The sequence below is a fragment of the Lepisma saccharinum genome, chromosome 5, assembly GCF_977018435.1.
Source record: "Lepisma saccharinum chromosome 5, izLepSacc3.1, whole genome shotgun sequence".
Lineage (NCBI taxonomy): Eukaryota > Metazoa > Arthropoda > Insecta > Zygentoma > Lepismatidae > Lepisma > Lepisma saccharinum.
In genome coordinates this window covers 25,029,166-25,049,548 of record NC_139233.1, presented here as the reverse complement: position 1 = coordinate 25,049,548, position 20,383 = coordinate 25,029,166, and the positions used below count along the sequence as shown (strand labels likewise).

The 20,383-nt window shown below is 40.9% G+C and overlaps 1 protein-coding gene across 10 annotated transcripts in view; it reads left to right on the top strand.

The window, feature by feature from the left end:
• Positions 1-20,383, top strand: part of Fhos (Formin homology 2 domain containing) — a 292,809-nt gene that overhangs the window by 124,661 nt on the left and 147,765 nt on the right. The gene's annotated exons all lie outside the window — the stretch shown is intronic.

The window sequence follows — 20,383 nt, the reverse complement described above, 5'->3', positions numbered from 1 at the left end:
AATTCTCGCAATGATTCTCCGTATACAAGTATGGTAGCCATATTTGTTGATATGAACAAATTAAAATTAGTTACGCTGTCTACAGCGTTGCCACACTGTTGATTTCATACTTGGAGAGCATGGATCGTGTAAGAATGGCGGAAGAGAACAGTAAAAAAGTTGTTAATGTTGTACAGATTGTTAGGTGGAGTGTGCAGGAGGATGGCTGTGGGCTAATTAATAAACTTATGGATTTCAGTATATTGCCCAAAGAACGTGCTTACATGTGACAGCGACAATCACAATGTAGAAGAACTGATTTGATTACAGGTAAATTTGGCAACAGTACATCAATCATAAAATTGCAGGATACGAAAATGGCGTCTTCGATGATGAACGTTTGCCGTTAAAGTGCTACGAAAATAATATTTTTTATCGGTTCATAATCACAATTACCGCAAAACCATTCAGGAATAGCCCCACTGACCATTCTCGGTAAGTTTAGGTTAAGTTAGGTTAGGCAAACATAGTTAAAATTTGGGCTCGAAAAAAACATGCACGGGTAGCCCAACAAACCATTGACGGATAGCCCCACGAACCATTCAGGTACGGTTAGGTTAGGTTAGGATAGGCAAACATAGTTAAAATTTGGGGTCGTAGTAATATCAGGAATGTATATTTCGTTTTTTAAGTATTGGAAACACAAAATCTTCCGGTAAATAATAAGCAATCGTGCCGATCGCGGACCACTCAATGTCACTTATTTTGCAATTTCTACACGTGACCCCCCAAATCTTAACTTGAAATTCGTGATTAGGAGGCCTCAATTAGTGAGTATGCAAAATATTACAAAAATCGGGGAGGGGTCATGTATTGTAAATTCGCTCCTTCATTAATTGTGGAAACACCGAGCAGAAAGATTTGGTAAGTAAATGTGTATATTTTATCTTCTGTTTTGCATGCTAATGAGGTGTTGTTTTTTTAATCACTTTACTTGGCGTAGGGACATTTGGTCAGTTGTAGGGACATTTTGACTACGTCTGTAGGGACATTGCTGAAAAATGGTTAGCAACACTGTCGGCTACCAGACGTCAGTGTTCGTTCATGTTCAATTCTGTTTGCGTTCAACAGTACGCGTGTTGCTTATACTGTGTTATTGTAATGTGCTTACTCGTGGCCAGTGCTTTATTGTGTGTTAATTGTTATTCATTCATTACTTATGTCGTTAAACAAATATAGTCTTGAACAGAGAGTTTTTATGTACGATAATTACGTGAAAACGAATTCTTGCAGAAAAGTGGTCAGGGATTACGATAGACAGGATCTCTTGAACCTAAGAAACGTGTTGTATAGTTGTATTGCTGTTGAAGGAAGTCATTTTCAACATCTCTTATAACACAGGAGGTTAGTGATCATCATTATTATTACTTTTAAATATCATTTTACGCTTTCGGTTTGCTTTATGCGCCGGGATGCTGTCTTCCCTTTCTGTCAACTGAGGATAAAGTAGCGATGTCTAATCTAAGATTAGATGTCAGAAATAAGGTGCCGGAAATATTTGTATTTGGGAGGACACCTTTTCCTGCATCCGTGCGACAAGGTACGTGGTTATTTCAATTGTAATTGTAACTGTAATTGTGAAAAGTGGAAACATTACAAAACAAGCGGTTTCTGTTACGGACTTCCTGAACGCAATTTGCCGGGACCTGTTGCATGAAGAGTCCGCGGAACGGCCGTCACGCTGGCGGTGAACGACTGAAATAACCTCCCTGTATGTATTACATTGCAGTGTAATTCTGCTTTTATATGTATTTATTTCCAATTTATAGTAACATAATTGTTAGCGCGAATTAAAATTAATTTTATTTAAATGATATAATTTTTGTGCTACTATTGCAATTTTTGTATTAACGCATCATGAAACAATATTAATATTTATTTCTTTCTTTTTAGGTAAGTTTGCCAAACCTCCTTGAGGATGAAGCGTTCGAGTGGGTAGATGTATGTTTGAGTTAAGTGTGAATTAATACTTTATATTGGCCACATAATAATTTAGTTTTCGAAAGACTACAATTTGTAGCTTACAGGTAATACATACAATTTTGTACGTTCTGAATTGTCGTAGTTTTTCCTCTCGTTCCCTTATTCTTTGTAATTTCCGTAATCCGAGAAATATGGCAGTCCAGTTAGTAGGGCGTCTGACTGCCACAGGCCCAGGTTCGATTTCGAAGTTGGGCAATCGCAGGCAGGAAATTGTCCGACCATGTTCCTGCATGAAGCTGTCGGAGCCTGATGCGGATCGTCACCTGCAGTATGGTTGATGCCGAGAATGCGTGGAGTGCTATCTCCACGCTCCCTGTGTGCCGTAATACCTTTAATAGGATACAAGCACGATAAGAGGTTTTCTGTGTCGAAGCAACAGATGTAACAGTGCTCTTAATGTTCTCTTTCAGTTTTTCAGCGGTTGTTTTCCGGTAGCAATTATATGGTGGAACGAAAGAGAATATAGTGAGAGGAATAACAATTAGATTATGTGCGATGAAATGGGAAGCGAAATTGATGCGTAATGATTAAACGTGAATCAGGATCGAAAGGAATGACGCCAATCAGAACAACAGCGAAAGAATTAACGCCAAAATAATAAACACGAAATAATTATCCGGAAAGCAATCAGAATAACGGCAAAATAATTAATTCATAATAATAGCGAAAGAATTAAACATGAAACAACATAATCGCGAAAGAAATAAACATTGGGCATAAAAACCGCGAAAGACTTCGCGAAGTGGAAAAATCGGAAACAAAATTATACACAAAAGCAAACAACTACCGGAATCAGCAGCAAGAAGAAATTTAAACGCGAGAAGAGGATTAAGCGCGAATTTAAGAACACTAAGGGAGATTTCACACTGCAGCAAGAAGCCACGGGCGACACTTGTCGCTTCACGATTTCACCAATCGAACACAGGTTTGTGCGGCCTACCACGCCGCTACCGTGTAAGACGTTGCTGCTTATTAGGTCGTTCCCAAGCGACATGTGTCACGAGTCGCTTCTGTCTGAAATATTCCTTAATCCGCGACCCGCAGCAATAAATAAAGAGGGATGATCATTTCTGGCAGCCAGCTAACTTATCACTATGAAACTTTGAGCACCAAGAAAGGGGATTCATTGTCAACCGTTTATCGCACTCAACGCTACAAACAAAAGACTCGCGATAGAGTGCGCAGACATAAACGCACCACAACGGGCGTTAAAACGGAAGGGAGACATTCCTTTGTTTTCAACGGCCATATAGCTTCACGGAGCTGGCCAAGCACTTTGCCTTTTTTTCATCATTTTTTTTTGTTCTGTCTTTTCGCTTTTTCCTCCGTCAGCTGAGCTTGTGGGGAATACTCTAGCAGGAACCAACACGTCACCGTGCAAGAATGTACCGTGCTCAAAGATCTGAATTCTACAAGTGAAGTTTTCCAGGGGAGAGAGTGAGGGGACGGGGAAGGTGATGAAACAAAGGACGATCAGCTGGTGATGTCGTCACATGAGCTTGTCCGATTCTTACAGCACGACGCGACGCATATATTAACTCAAAAATAGAAATGATTAAGTGGCGTGTTTTGCTTTATAGGTCGTGAGCATGTTCGAACAAGTTATCTCAGGGCAAATTGCACTTTTTTTTTTTGCGTAAAGAATTACGATACGAGCACTACCAGGACAGTTTCGTTTGACATTTGTTTTGACTATCCCCGATAATCATACCTTAACTGCACTTTAGCACACACAGATTTTTTTTCGGACAGGACTGGAATTGAAAATGTGCAGCTTTCTATGTAGGGGCGGAGTCTGCTATAAAATATTTTGCAATTACAGTTTGTAATCTTACTTTTAAAAGTTGTTCAAAGACAAGAATTGTAATCGGATTTCATATTAAGGGGAGTTTATTGACCACTTTCACTTTTCCCGAGTTTTATACGGCTTTTATTTACAAATGTTGATTTTCTCAATTTTTGGGGGAAGGGCTGTAGCCCCATCAGCTCCGCCTTCCATACGTCAGTGTTTAACTGTATGAGCTGGTAGTCGAAATTATTATTGTTGCAGGGAGGAACAAAACGGCCAAATTTGGGTCCGTCTCATATACAGGGTGTCGCCATGTTCTCTTAGCTTAAATAATAATTTTTAATTGTATTTTTGCTAATGGAACCTAACCTAACAGACATAACCTAACCTCGTAGGCATTCCTCGTCTGACGTCATCAGAATCACAAGGTTGCGAAATGAAGTGCGAACGGGCAGATCCAGATGAACCAAGAGATGCTGGATGTGCGATATAGAAAATCGATATAGTTTGACTATCTATATCGAATCGATACTCGAAAACATTGACGTCGATATTGATAAAACTATTTCAGTCGAACGTTTGAATTGCAATTTTAATGAAACAAACATCAAAAAAGAGGAGAGAGAGGTAGAATCGTGTAATTCTTTGCATACGCCGCAGCGAAGAAAGGAAGGAATCCCACAACGCAATGGAGTCGTTCGCTCTGCAGTCCGTACTAGGGGTGGCCAGATCCGGATCCTGGCGGATCCGAAATCCGGATCCTAAAATTTTTCGGATCCGGATCTGCGGATCCGGAATTTTCAGATCCGGATCCGGATCCAGAACTTTCGGATCCGGATCCGGATCCGCGGATCCGAAATTTTCAGATCCGGATCCGGATCCAGAACTTTCGGATCCGGATCCGCGGATCCGAAATTTTCAGATTCGGATCCGGATCCAGAACTTTCGGATCCGGATTCAGAACTTTCGGATCCGGATCGGAATTTTTCGGATCCGGATCCGTTTTGCCATCCCACATGCGCTTCTTTGGAAAGTAAGAATGTGCTTATAACATATTGTTACCTGCTAATATACATATATATATAATATACATACACACATATATATATATATAGTGTGTGTGCTCGCGTGCGCGATTTGTAATTAATTAATACACTTACTTACTAGGGGGGTCTAAGTCTCCCCCTCCGATTTCCATGAAACTTGGCAGGTGTATAGAGCCCCCCCCCCCTCAAATGTCAAGATGAGGAGAAATTGAAGTGGGGATCTGTCCCCGAAACCACGTAAATATGGCATAGGAAGAAACAGGGGGCATACGGCCTCTCTATACACCTGTCAAATTTCATGGGAATCGGAGGGGGACACAGGGGTCAGATGGTTCCCACGGCAATTTGTCCTAATCTTGACATTTGAGGCGGGTTTTGCCCCCTAAAACAGTATTTTAGCCGAAACAAAAAACACGTATTTCTTCCTTTGGGCCCCTCTATACACCTGCGAAGTTTCATGAAAATCGGAGGGGAACACAGAGGTCAGATCCTTACTTCAATTTGTCCTCATCTTGACATTTGAGGGGATTTTGCCCCCTGAAACAGTTTTTAGCTCAAACAAAAAAACACGTAATTCTTCCTTCGGGCCCCTTTATACACCTGCCACGTTTCATGGAAATCGGAGGGGAACTCAGGGGTCAGATCCCCACTTCAATTTGTCCTCATCTTGACATTTGAGAGGAGGTTGCCCCCTAGAACAAATTTTTTTCCGAAACAAAAAAAACACGTATTTCTTCATTTGGGCCCGTTTATACACACACCTGCCAAGTTTCATGGAAATCTGAGGAGGACATAGGGGTCAGATCCCCACTTCAATTTGTCCTCATCTTGACAATTCAGTGGGTTTCGCACTGTAAAACCGTTTTTTAGCTGAAACAAAAAAAAAACATGTATTTCTTCCTTTGGGCCCCACTATACACCTGCCAAGTTTCATGGAAATCGGAGGGGGACACACAAATCAAATGCCCACTTAAATTTGTCCTCATATTGACATTTGAGGGGGGGTTGCCCCCTAAAATCGTTTTTTAGCCGAAACAAAAAAAACACGTATTTCTTCATTTGGGCCCGTTTATACACACACCTACCAAGTATCATGGAAATCGGAGGGGGACACAGGGGTCCGATCCTCACTTCAATTTGTCCTCATCTTGACATTTGAGGGGGTTTTGCCCCCTAAAACCGTTTTTTAGCTGAAACAAAAGAAAACACTTATTTCTTCCATTGGGCCCCACTATACACCTGCCAAGTTTTATGGAAATGGGAGGGACACAGGGGTCAGATCCTCACTTCAATTTGTCCTCATCTTGACATTTGAGGGGGTTTTGCCCCCTAAAACCGTTTTTATCTGAAACAAAAAAACACGTATTTCTTCCATTGGGCCCCACTATACACCTGCCAAGTTTCATGGAAATGGGAAAGACACAGGTGTCAGATCCTCACTTCAATTTGTCCTCATCTTGACATTTGAGGGGGTTTTGCCCCCTAAAACCGTTTTTTAGCTGAAACAAAAAAAAACACGTATTTCTTCATTTGGGCCCGTTTATACACACACCTGCCAAGTATCATGGAAATCGGAGGGGGACACAGGGTCAGATCCTCACTTCAATTTGTCCTCATCTTGACATTTGAGGGGGTTTTGCCCCCTAAAACCGTTTTTTATCTGAAACAAAAAAACACGTATTTCTTCCATTGGGCCCCACTATACACCTGCCAAGTTTCATGGAAATCGGAAAGACACAGGGGTCAGATCCTCACTTCAATTTGTCCTCATCTTGACATTTGAGGGGGTTTTGCCCCCTAAAACCGTTTTTTAGCTGAAACAAAAAAACACGTATTTCTTCCTTTGGGCCCCACTATACACCTGCCAAGTTTCATGGAAATCGGAGGGGGATACTTAGATAACCTCCCTTGTTAGTCTTACATTTTGTAATTATTTAACACTGCATATATTATAATGTTTTATTTTAATTTGTTGAACTGTAACTGTAGAACAATTGTATAATTTTTGTATAACATTTCTATCTTGTTACATGTGTTAAAGGTTTCATCCTGGAATGGAATGTCTCACATTTATGTGTGTTTTCATTTCCAATACATTCGAATGAATACATATTCGTTTCAATAGCATTTACAAAATCACTTCGGACATTTGTGCACGAGTGTGTTAGCCGATGCGTAGCAAAGTATTTTAGGAACAACACTTGAAAAAAATTCTTGTAGGACTAAGGTGTGGTAATATTATAATGGGATTGAGATACGAAACTCTAGGATCCGGATCCGGATTTTCGGATCCGGATCCAGATCCGAAACTTTCAGACCCGGATCCGGAACTTTCGGATCCGGATCCGCCGGATCCAGATCCGTAACTTTTGGATCCGGATCCGGATCCGAATGGATCCGGATTTTTCGGATCCGGATCCGTTTGGTCATCCCTAGTCCGTACAACTCCATGTACAGTTAATGCCAAAAATAATAGTAGGCAAAGCAGTAGTGTTGCCCACGAGACGAGACTTTGGCCTGTCTCGTCTCGTGGAAGTCTCGTGGAAATGCTGTCTCGTCTCGAAAATATTAGTTTGTCTCATGACACATGGTCAATCTCGTCTCGTCTCGAATTTTTAAAAACCTTTCCCGTCTCGTCCCGTGGACAACACTACAAAGCAGACACTGTCGTTTGCTTATTGGGATATTTCTTTCAATTCATGCTCATCATTGTGGAACAAGGACTGAATGAAAAAGGTGACGGAACATTTGCGTACTATTTATTTTGCCGTTGGGTGTACTACTAGAAATTCAAGGGAAAAATGTATGCTTGACTAGGACCCGAACAGGAGTGGTCTGGTATGGCGTTGCATTGCTCTGCCAACTGGTTACGGAGCCAGCTTTGGTTGCACTTTTATTTTTCGCTGCCGCTGTTTTACATGTGTGGGATCATTGTTTTGACAGTGATACTGCAACGGGATGTGTTGCCCTTGGAACACTGATGACATCGACGTTGCATAGTTTCTCCCAGCGTGGATACAGGGGCTCAGTTGGTAGAGAAATGGCACGGTATGCCCGAGATCCAGGTTCGAGTCCTGGTCGAGCCCATAATTTCGTCTCGATTTCTGCAGTTCTTCTTTGTTTCAGGTGCGACTGAGTTTCGTTACCGAATTAACATGACGTGTTGCAAAATTCCTTATAGTTTAGATAAACGCCACTCCCTCCCCCCCCCTCCCCTTCCACTCCTCCGAGAAACGCACAGGTTACCGATTCGAAGGTTCTCGACAAATGCCAGGTGCCGGGCCACAAAAATGCCGTTGCTTCAATATTGCCAGACTCCTCCCGGAAAGTCAACACGTCGTGAAGGACTCGAGAAGACGTTTTCGGTTAGCACCTCCTAGCGGTAAAACGCGAAAGGTAGCCTGCCGCCGCTGGAAACTTTGTTTGAAGAGTCGACTCGCCAGTTTATCAGTGTCCGCCTAGACAAAAATTCTGCATGTGCGGTTCACTGGCGGCGAAGGTATTTCTGCGTGAGGATATAACTTATTTTCAAAGTTTTTAACGTAACCCCCCCGCCAGCCAAATTTTCAGAGCCCTTAATTATGTGCATGGCAATGAGAATGTGCTGAGATTGTACAGGCGCAAGCAAAACGGGTTTTGCAAGGGTGAACTTGACCGCTAACTCCTATATGAAGCAAGCAACCTGTACCACACAGGAGATTGGCAATTTGCCTACTATGCAAGGATATTCTTTGTGACGAATAAGTAGAAGTACATAATAATTTAGGTAAATAAGAAAGCAAAATTTCGGTACAAAAACAGAGTCAATTTTAAAAAAAAAATTTTTTGTTATAGCGGTGAAAATCGTATGAAAGTGGTATATATAGTAAGACATTTTGCTTTTAAAATTGTAAATATAATTCAATTTTTATTAAAAAACTACAGTTATTACACAAAGTTAACATTTCACTTCTAATAGCACATTTATATGGTTATCAGAGTATTAAGTTTATTCCTGCATAAAGGTGTTCATTTTTGCTTCTTCAATTTTTACAGCAGAATTAATCAATTTTCCGCGAGTTGCATGACTCTTAAGGATAATTCAGACCTCAGAAGGTGTCGCGTCAGTAAATAAACCTTAAATTTCGTGTTTAAGAGTCTATTTCGCATTTTGCAGTTCATTTCGCAATTTCGTGACAAGACATGGTAGTAAAATGCACCTTACACCTTTCAAAAATGTGAAAAATTAACACTACAAATGTGTTTTTTGACATTTAGTGTATGCCCCTACGAATAAGATTAGTGACAAAAGACTCTGCAGAAGGAACGTACGCCTGCACGATATTCTTTTATAGTGTATCGTCATGAGGCAGTGCATTGCGCTTATTCACTTCAACATTTCTGTCAACTAACAACTGCACTACAAAATCAATTCAGTGTTTCCTCTCCCAAGTCATGATGTGGTTTGAAAAGTTCATATTACTAAGCACACCAAACATACAGTACATTGTGTGTATATTAATTCCATATAGCTATTCTCTATTTTCATTCACACATTTTACTTGTAATCCAAGAGTTACGACTATGATTCCCTGTGGAGGTACAGTCACATGGGACATCTATTTCCTGAAATGTTCGCTTCCCTGCAAGGTGTTATGTGCGTTACCTAACTCTACGGCGGTGGTAGAAACACACCATTGAAAATGTGCTATTAAAATCCACTTACTGCATAGAGTTGGTGTCAATGACTCTTACAGGAACAGTAGTTCAGATCCTGCACTATAAGCTCTAGGTCTAGTCTCAGTTAGACTACCTGAGCTCATAACGAACTCGTGCAAACTTTCGCTTTCGAAAGAAGATCTACGCTGCACTCCATTGCTATAGGCCTACATCCGTATAGCCATGGTGTCGCACGCCATTCGCATGTGGCATTGCAAATTTTTATCTCAACGCAGGCAGCAGTTTCCGTTTTACGCTGAGTCATGCACGAGCGCCACACGGTGTTGGGCGCGATAACGAAAATCATTTCAGGAAGTGAAACGGTAAAGTGTTACTCAGCTCTAAAGATAAATGTCGTTTCTTTACGTATGGCTTTCAAAGAAATTAAAAGAAACATTAAACTTGGAGATGAAGGAAGTAGGGGAATTTTTCTACTCTCGAACAATTTATTGTTCTATTCCCTAAGGATAGATATTGCACAGTCACATTTGAATTAGAGAGAAAATTCAGGTCTTCATTAGGCGCAGGTAATTTATTTCTTACGCGACAGTCGCGGAATAACTTTGGACCGTTCATCACCTATTTACATGTATGTTAATTGGCCTAATAATTTTTACAATGAGATTGAGACTAAGTGGTATATTTTATATTGTAGAACTATATTTTTAATATTATAGTACATAGAACATTACTGCTTATAAATAAATCACCGCTCCTCCTGTTCACACGCTTATGCTTATGGTTAGAGTCCTCATTGGCATGCCAGTTCGGCATCTTTGAGAGGAAGCCGACCGGACGCGTTATCCGGTTTCGACCCAGGACCTCTTTTTCCTAAAAGCCTGCAGTGTTTAGATTGAGTTGTTGTTTTAAGTCCCACTTTATGCACTGAAAGGCTAATCGTGACTGGACCTGCAGTTTAAAGTGGGATCCACCAGTGTTTCATTCACTGCGACGTTATACTCCAAAGGTACCCCACCCACATTGTACATATACAAGTGCGGAAGAATTCATTAGACAGTTTGAAATTAGCGCCATTCACCTCTGCCGATAGATAGCGCGCTGTTTCACTCGTTATTTAGTGAAGCAGCTCAAAGCCTTCAGTAGACATGGAGGTCTGGTCAAGTGAGCACCGTGCGTATGCTGTGGAGCGATTTTTCAAAAACAGTGAATCGGCTACTGCAACGCAACGTGACTTCAGACGTAAGTTTAATATCGGAAGAAATCGGAAGGTTCCAACACGCTAGACAATTTTAACTTGGGTGAAGATTTTCAGAATCACCGCACTGCTAACAGTAAGAACCGCTGAAGGAATCCATAAGAGCTGAAATTCCAAACATTCCACCGGAGATGCTGCGCAAGACGATGGAATCTGTTACGCAGCGTGCAGAGATATGTTTGCAGAACAATGGAGCTAATCTCACTGACATTATTTTGAAATCGTAAACACCAAATGAAATGCTTTTGTATGTACCTTGCAGCAATATAAGTGTTTGATCATTCGTTTATATTACAGTACATAGTTTTGGAATTTCAAACTGTCTAATGAATTCTGCCGCACCTTGTACAAAGAAATAGCACACCACATTAACACAGCCTAGCAAAGATAACGGCAATCTCATGTTATGAAATCTCTAAAGAAACTGAATTGGCAACACTTCATTTACTCCACGTGGACTTGGTGGGAAGGGTTTGAGGGGAGGATATACTGGGCTCCACGTGGACTTGTCAGAAGAAAACTGATCTTTCGGAACCTTTTTTTGAAGTAAAGTGGCGTTTCAATAAGGACTGGGACTATACTCTTCAAGCGACACTACGCTTCGCCACCGAATAAAAGAGACCCTAAGTAAAAAAAAAAAATACAAATTTTAACAAGTAGCCGGAACAGAAGAAAGAAAGCGAAACATAGTGGGTAACATATGTGCCAGCTTCCTCTCGCGCCCTTGTCCCTCTTTGTCTTTCGCCCGTTCGTGGAGAATCGATTCCTCGACGCTCTCCGGGTCGAGTTACCCGGGAGAGGGCGCGACAGGCGGTGATGCAAAGAACTGCCATAGGTCGCGACCTCACCGGTGACACCGTGGGGAGTCCCAAAGGCTGATGTCCTCACTTGAGCTGACATCCGCGGAGGTCCTTCAGAAGAATGTCGCTTTGTTGTGCCACCTTCTCTGCAGAGCTGGTGGGCTTGGAGTAAATAATAAGCGCGGGACCCATGACCAAGAGAGACTTGAATAACCGGAGATCTTTGTTTCTCACGGTGAAGAGACGTGTGCTGAATAGTCAAACGATAGAGATTAAAGTTACGGAAAACTCTAAAATTATTTTTCATTTCCGGTCTACCACTGACGCGTTTACAACTTAATAATTTTACCTATGAAAGTGGTAATTTATAATAATAGCAATATTTTTTTTCGTATACTTTTCAGCGAAATTCTATTGCTTGCATATAAATGTATATATCTTCATCTTGTTATATAGCCTATATTAGTAGGAAGTTCATGTAAGCAGCCATGATCTGAATAGGCTATAATTGAATCTTATTTTGTTGTTGTAACTTTTTCTTGTTGATTCTCTTGCATAGGTGGGTTTCATGTGACGTCAGGATGCGCACAGCCGCCATGTTTGCGGTCCTTTTTTTTTGTGTCGTGTGGAAGAAAATATCGTAAAATAACTTTGAGCTTCTGTTTGAACAACAAATACTGTACACGTAAACGAGGTTTAAAACTGTCGCCTGCTCGCTGGAATCCAAGAACTAGCGTCCATCATGGAACAGTTTGTGACGTAGGTGAAACACGCCTATTGTGAAGAAGCAACGCTCCGCTTGCGTGAATCATTTATGGTTTTGCAAGGAAATGTCTTTTTGACCTCAAATCACCCACGACTCCTACACGAAGTATTCAACTGTACCAGATGTTTCAAATAAGCCTCACAGTAAACCAATTTTCATTCATCCGCCAGGTTGTATGTTGACTAGTTTGCACTTTATTTTACAAAAGTGCCGACTGAGACTACAGGGATGTTGAGCCTTCTGCACAGTCTCGTCAAGTCTCGAAAGGTGTGGTCTCTTACGAGTCTCTGCTTTTGTTTGTTTGTAGTTTTAGGTCCACATAATGCACAGATAGGCTAATCGGGGCTGGACCTACAGTTTAAAGCGGGATCCGAACCACTGTGCAATGTGCCTCCACCGGGTATGGAACTCGGGATCTCTTGATTACAAGGCGAAGACGTTACCATAACGACATCAGAGAGGCATCTGGTTTTTGAATCGTGCTTCCGTTCTCCAATTCCGAGGCGAGACCGAGACTTAGTCTCGGTACTGTCTCGAAGTCTTAGTCCGTAGTATAGCGCCACTTTGGTGGCCAAGCGCGACGAGTAGTCTGCTTACGGTTTCGCTACTGAAGGCTCCTGGTTCGAACTCTGTACTGGGCATGTGTGTTTCTTCGCGAGCGTCCTTATATTAAGGCCATCTAATCATAATTGATTCGTTCTGTCGCGATCACCCAAAGTGGGAGAAAAGCTACATAAATTAAGACAAATGCAAAGATACCAATTCTTCAGCGAACAACAGACATTTCCCCTTTCCAAACCCCACCTTGCTTTCTTTGTCGTAATCTTTCCCATCTGATGATCGGAATCGCGCGAAGAAAAGTGCAAGGGCTTTTCCAACCGGACATCCGGCGATTAGTGCGTATCGCATTTTAACCCCTGACCCTTGACCACTTTCCTATCTGCAGCTTTTTCACACGTCTCTTGCCCTCCTCCCTCCACCAATCCTGAAAGTTCCCACCGACCGCAGCGAAGAATGCGCCCACCTTGCCTGCGAAGAACTTCGGCTGAGAACCAAGAGATGTTATCGCTTCCCTACTTCTCCCAACGCGGAACCTACTTCCCATGACATAAACATTCCAAGTGTGTCGCATCATCTGCAGATTGTTAACTCTTCTGTTTTTCCGAAGCGTGAACTACACAATGTTACGGTTCACTCGATGTACTCGACGCCTCGCATTCCTCACTTTGACAATCGTCGTGTATTTCCAAACTATTCCCTGTCCGCTGTGAGACAAGTCAGCAGTGGAGACTCGTGGCTTTTTCGGAGTGTAGGAAGAAGTTATGGTAAACCGAGGAAGGTTTGAAAAATGCTTTCAATTACATTCACACGTATTGCTTATACAATCCATTGCATTTAGAATGTTAGCTGCAGGCCCATGCTCAAGGTACCACAAGGGGCCCTTGCTCCTCACTTTGAACTATTAAATATTTAAATGTGAACCTATAAAAACAGACGAAAATAACATTGACGATAATCAGATTTTGCAAGAATTTAGATTTTCTTCCCCTTCCCTGTCTGTGGATTGACGATAATAAAAAGTGTTGCTTAAACTTCTAAATTATGTTAAATGCTTCTAAACTGTGGTAGGATTTATTATTAATTATTTATTTTTCGGATGATTTTAATTCTGCATCTGCTTTTCTAGAGTTTTGAACTTGCGTTACTTATTTTTATCAGTTATGTAATAGTGTAAATTTACCCCCCCCCCCCAAAAAAAAATATGTTTAAGATGGTGCACCAAACGACATGGGTTCAACATCGAACATAAAAATGTTTGAGAAAATTGTTTACCTCCAACTTTCTACCGATTTCCTACCATAAAATCTCCCGACGAACTAAATCGGGCAGGATGAAGAAAAGATAGAGGATGGATTGTGATATGGTTGTATAAAAGCTTTCCGCTGGATCGGCAAACTCCCTTTCGTTTGAAACATGTCCGCTGGTGAAGTAGAAATAAGATTTGGACATAATTTTATTTTTATTTCCTGAAAACATATTCCTTTGAATTCGATTTCCCTCTCCCAGGGATTGGCGTTTGCAGATTATGCTAGAAACGGTGCTAAGTGCCTACAAAGATCAAATTGTGTTTGGTTTAGTAACATTTTGTTGGAGTTGGCATCGCTGATTGAGGAAGGTATTGCTGGTTCCTCGATCCTCGCCGATCTTCGTAACCCTTCCCCACTCCCTTCCACTCCTTATTTGACATTAATTTCCTTGTCAGGGCAGTTTTTAAATTTTTTTTTGAACAAATTTAACCGATCTTAACTGCATGTAAGTTAGATAATGTATACGTACTATTATATCACTATTCTTATACCGTCCTTTAACCTATTAATGTAATAAAAATATAATTAAAAATAATTAATTTGAATATTTTAATTTAAACGATTTTAATTAATTTAATATACTGTAATTACAATTATTTTTGTTTAAACATTATTATTACTATTTGATTTGATTGATTGATTGATTTGGTGTTATGTCCACTTTATGAACAGTAAGGCTAATCGGGACTGTCTGTTTGCATGCCCGGGAATGAGCGCTCTGCACAAATGGCTGGAGGGTGTGGGAGAAGAAGAAGCACTGCAGCTAGTGGGGAAAAGTTAGATAAAGTGGGAGTGTTTTTGGTGAAAGTGAAGGAAAGAGAAGTGAGGCGAGGAAGAAGGACGAAAGAATGGAAGAAGAACGAGTGGGGTGAATGAGCTGTTAGGGGAGGGGAAAGATTGTGTACATAGGGGACAATCTAAGAGACAGCATATAAGATAAACTAAATGCAAAGTATATATATGTATGTATTGTGGAAAAAATCCAAATGTTATGTAATGCGTACAGCTTATGACTCACACATGAAAGAATAAATCTAATCTAATCGGGACTGGACCTACAGTTTAAAGTGGGATCCGAACCACTGTGCAATGTGCCTCCACCGGGTATGGAACCCAGGATCTCTTGATTACAAGACGAAGACGTTACCACTGCGCCATCGGGGAGGCCAACTATTACTATTATATTTTTTTTTTATTTTTCAAAAAGTAATTAATACCGGTAATAATAATAATAAAATTGAGATACTCGGACCCCCCCTCAAAAAAACATACTTCTAGATGCGTGCCTGTCCCCTTGATAGTCGGGTGTAACTAATAAGTCTCCCGCATCAGGCCAAGTATATCTCCTCCTCCTGGTGAAGGACAAGCCTTCTAGTGCCTTTATGGCTTTATGCACAGGGGATACCATCTTTTGCTTTATAGTATACTACATCTAACACCTAGCCACACAATATGTTGCGTACACTGAATTTACAACACACAAGGATACATGTTATATATCGTCGAACATCGGGATTGCTGCGTCTAGCATATCCTGTTGCTGTTCTGGTAACAGGATCCCGTGGGGATTCAATGTGTCCCAAGGGACCGTTGCGCGTTTCAATGCCCGGCCTGTGCTCAAGAAATCGCCGACTTTTGTTTTTTGTATTCCCATGATGAATTAGCCAGCCTCATTGACTGAATGAAGCCTGCGATAACCCCATTCTGTGTGATTCCTGAGTCCAGAATGGCTCCAACCCAGTGATTATAGGTTGCTATTATTGGGTCACTGTGATTTACAAATCACAATCACAACTCTCGTTCACTAGTACTAATCAGACAGTGAATAGAGTCTTCCCGACGTGTAAAGGTATCCCTATCTGCTTGTAATTAAGGGATCCCGGGTTCGGTCCACGGCACAGGAGCATGTGCTGTGGTTCGAATTTCACTTCAAACTGTAGGTCCAACCCCGAAGATCCTATCTGAGCATAAAATAGACTTAAAACAACAATTCAAACAATCAGTAAGTACAAGCAAGGGCGCCCGCAGGGGGGTCAAGGGAGGTCGGATGACTCCCCCTGGAAAATGACAATATACACCAAACACCATGATTAAATTGTGCGAAATTCAAATTCCTGTCTTGCCCAAGTTCGTTTAATATTGCTTGAGAAAATATTGATTGTTAAATCTCAATTCTTTAAGAAAAGGGTGTTATGTTCTTTAAAATATCTATTTATAACACATATTTTAACTGTCTTTCTCTGCTACTCTTTTACCACTTGCAGACTTTCAACTTACATTTCTCTGATGAGGCAACTTGGTCTCGGCAGTGTGCACGACTAAATCCCAACATGTATATTGCCATTTGAGTGGCGAAGATTATTCCATGATTTGCTTTGTGGTAGACATATTTGGATTGAGAAAAAGAAGGTTACAATTTTTGTTTTCGAAACTTAACGTTTTGCTGATTTTCTGTAGAGAAAGTGAAAACATTTGGCATGAAGAAAAGAAGGTTTCGGTATTTTGTTTTCATAGAGACTGACAGTGCTAGAGAAGAATGTTTGTTAATATTTTCTGTAATTAACAGTATTTGTATTTCAGATTACTAAACAATGTTTTTTTGTAGAGTATGCTACATTGCATTTGGCATAAAGATTGATCCAACAATATTTTGCAGTTCTTGAAAGAAGTATGATAATGGTGAACTACGTAAAGTAACACATACAAACTTTCTACTTGCTCCTGTATAGTACAGTGTGTTGCACCTCAAACGTTGTTGTTATAGTAGTTTTACTTCAGTAATTGTATTTCAACCAAGGAATTCTGGCTTCAAAGTGCGTCACATTAAGCCCGAGACGTGATTTCTTAAGAACATTGGAAAATGAAAATTGTTGATGATTCATACCTTAACACCATGGGGACACAACTCAGTTTTGACCCCCCCCTTCCCTAGAAAAAGTCTGTGGGCGCCTCTGAGTACAACTGTACTTCGAGATGGTATCTAGAAAACTAGCAAAGAAGTTGAAAGACCTTGAATTTTTACATTTTATTAGCAATCCAAACATTTTGTACTTAAATTTAGAACTTTGGAAATTGTACGTGTGTAGCTAGTCATTGCATATTCAACATAAATTATAGTATAGTACTATTTGTATTAGATATTCCTGTATTTATTAGATATTTCCAAACATACACATGTGTCCTACTCAACTCTTAGCAAAGACATGTGTGTATGTTTGTGTGTCGAAATTTCGAATAAATTAAAAAAGAACTGATGTTGACTGTATAATTTATAGTGATTGTATCAAAATTAGAAATTAGTTGATGCATTTCCAAGACCACTTCATTTTTTTTTCGATTCATAAGAACACAACAGTAACTGCGATCCGCCTAGTTAAAATCACAGTAAAAGTCACAGTTCAACCTGTGATGGAGAAATCACAGTTCAACCTGTGATGGAGTAATCACAGTTCTTTCCCTTGCTTCCTTTTCGCATGTTCTCTCACAAGTGCCGGAACGTGTTTGCACGCTGTTGACCTGTTCAGTGTCATTTGTTCCAGGACTCGTGTTGTCCCTTGGAGATCGTTTCGCCAATTGAGGCTAGAGGAACCATAATCGGCCGCGTGTGTGGGTTGTTTATGGTCCAGCTGAGGCTGCGAGGTGACCGGACCGTTTGACCCTCCCTATGCAGCCCGGAGATGTGTGCAGTGACCAGGTTGTCGGAAGGAATAAGGTAGGGAGATGTTTTATGTTCCGAAAAGGAATCCTTCGTGAAGCGACAAGTACAATCTAAAAGGGATTGGGAGGGGATTGGCTTAACCGGTCTCCGTGGCCTACTGTGTAGCATTGCTCCCTAGCTACCTACTGGTCGGATCCTGAAATATCCGGGGTATCTCATATTCGGTTCTTAATCCAGGTACCGGATTCTCGGTTTCAGGTCCGGGTAACCGGTCTTTACCGGATCCCTATTTTTTCGGAACCGGGTAAAATTTTAGTAATCCCTTGTTTGTGTTAGAGATGGGCCTTCGGATCCGAAAATGATGCCCGAATACTGAATTCCCCTGATTTTTTTTTGTTTAGCGTCGCTTTTCTCTAATTTTTAGGTAATCGCGACGATGATGAATTTTGACATGATGAAATTGATTGATTGGCTAATCGAGAATATGTGGATGGGTGATGATATTGATGAAGGAACATTCGCAAAGAACAACCACCGGGATTCGAACCCGGGACCTGTGGCCACTTAGGGCGCTGTGTTAACCACTCCGCCACGGAGGTCGGTTTGTATCCCTGACAAAACATGAATATCGACTTTTGCGTACTTGTTATTCGCTTTTTGAAAGTGCGGGCTTTTTACACCGTTTCTGAGGTTGTAGACTGTACTTGACTTACTTAATGTGCTGTGTGTCCTATGCAAGTCCTTTTACAAACTTGCACTTTAACGTTCTTTAAGGGGCCCTTTACGCCCCTTTCTGAACTTTTAAGGCAAGGGTTTTAGATAAGGGGATTTTTTCTCGTGTACTTAGAAGGGTGCAAAATGACTGCGTGCCGAAGCACCCAAAATTTTAGCTCACTCATTCATTTCAGTTTATTATACATTTTCGGGACAAGAATAAAAATAATGTTTCTCTCAAGGTTTCAAGAAGAGCATTCTATGAAGGTGCTTCAGCATACTAAAGATGTACGTCGATAAGACGAGACTGGCTACCACGCGGGAGAACAGTATTCGAGTCACAGATACCCGGTGGAAGCACATAGTGGTTCGGGTCCCACTTTAAACTATAGGTCCAGTCCCGATTAGCCTTACTGTGCATAAAGTAGACTTAAAACACCAAATCAATCAATCAATCAATCGAGTCACAGAGTGGGTGATCTCACATATTAATTGTTCTATGTGCTTATACGTATAAGCGGCTCTGGGCGCATCTAGTCTCTCATCACTAGGTACCTGAGGACAGCCATGAGACGAATAAAGGCAGACATAACATGGTGCTGATCGTATCATATCCATGATGACCAAGACAGGGAATATGTGGAGCCTTACCTCGTTACTCCCACTGTGTGCCTTTATGGTACACTTCTCTTCACAGAAAGTGGCACACTCGTTTTAGTTAAAGTCCAGCCTCGTCGCCGGAAGTACAGCCGAAGTAAGTGTTCGGAAAGGAGCAGTGTTGCTTACTATCAATCAATTTAACCATATGCAGGGAATTTTGTCTCAGACTCAAAGAAAAGGGCTAACGGAAAGATTGCAGCGTAAATATTAATTAACTGGAATTTCCACGTCTACAATCAAAGTAATGTAAATGTGAAATATTCCTGAAATTTATTTGAAAAAGAAGCCCGTTTTTGACGTTCGTGACGAAGTAGTTATCACAATTCGTTAGAATGTGAGGGCCGCGGGATCGAATTTGGCGTGAGCATGGGTGTTTTTTTTTGAGTCTATGTCTCTTCATCGTCGCGAGTAGCCGAAAACGGAAAAAAGCAACACTAAATAACGAAAAGGAAAAAACGCAATAAGAATAAGCGAAACAGAAATAGTGTGCTGTTGCAATTCCTGAAAAAAAAATCGGAAATAGTGTTATCCTAGTCCAGGAGAAGTCTGGAAGAATAAATAAATTCCTTCCCCATACACTTTGGCAAACAGAATCGCAAAGTTGGCACTGAATATGCGATGGGAAAAATAATAGAAATCCTAAAGGAAGAAGAGTTTATGTCACAGCCTGGGGGGCACATGAGAGAAGGTACATACAATCTGCGCACGTCTTTACATTAAAATTTGCACCAGGCTTCCTTTCTTTCCAATCTGAAAATTACTCTTAAGGTGCGAGCATTCATCGAGTGGGTCACTTGTAAATATCTATCTATGTATAAAACTAGGAGAGTGACACGTGAATGACGGAACATCTTAAAATACATGCTGATGTTCCTCACAACTTACTCATAGTTTCAGTGGTTTTCTTCTTGAGAATATTAACGGTGTGTTTTATCACACAACAATTTTCAATTTTAGCACTTGTTGTAAATATCGAGGCTTAGCAGCAACAAAAGAATCTCAATTTCAAGTAGTCTCGAGTAATAGTCACGTTCTCTGAACGAGTAATAGTTTCAATACATTATTTTCTTATTGGCACGCAAACAATAACGAAGTTTCAGGCTGCAATTGGTGTGACGAGAATAAAATACATTATGTAGCACCCAT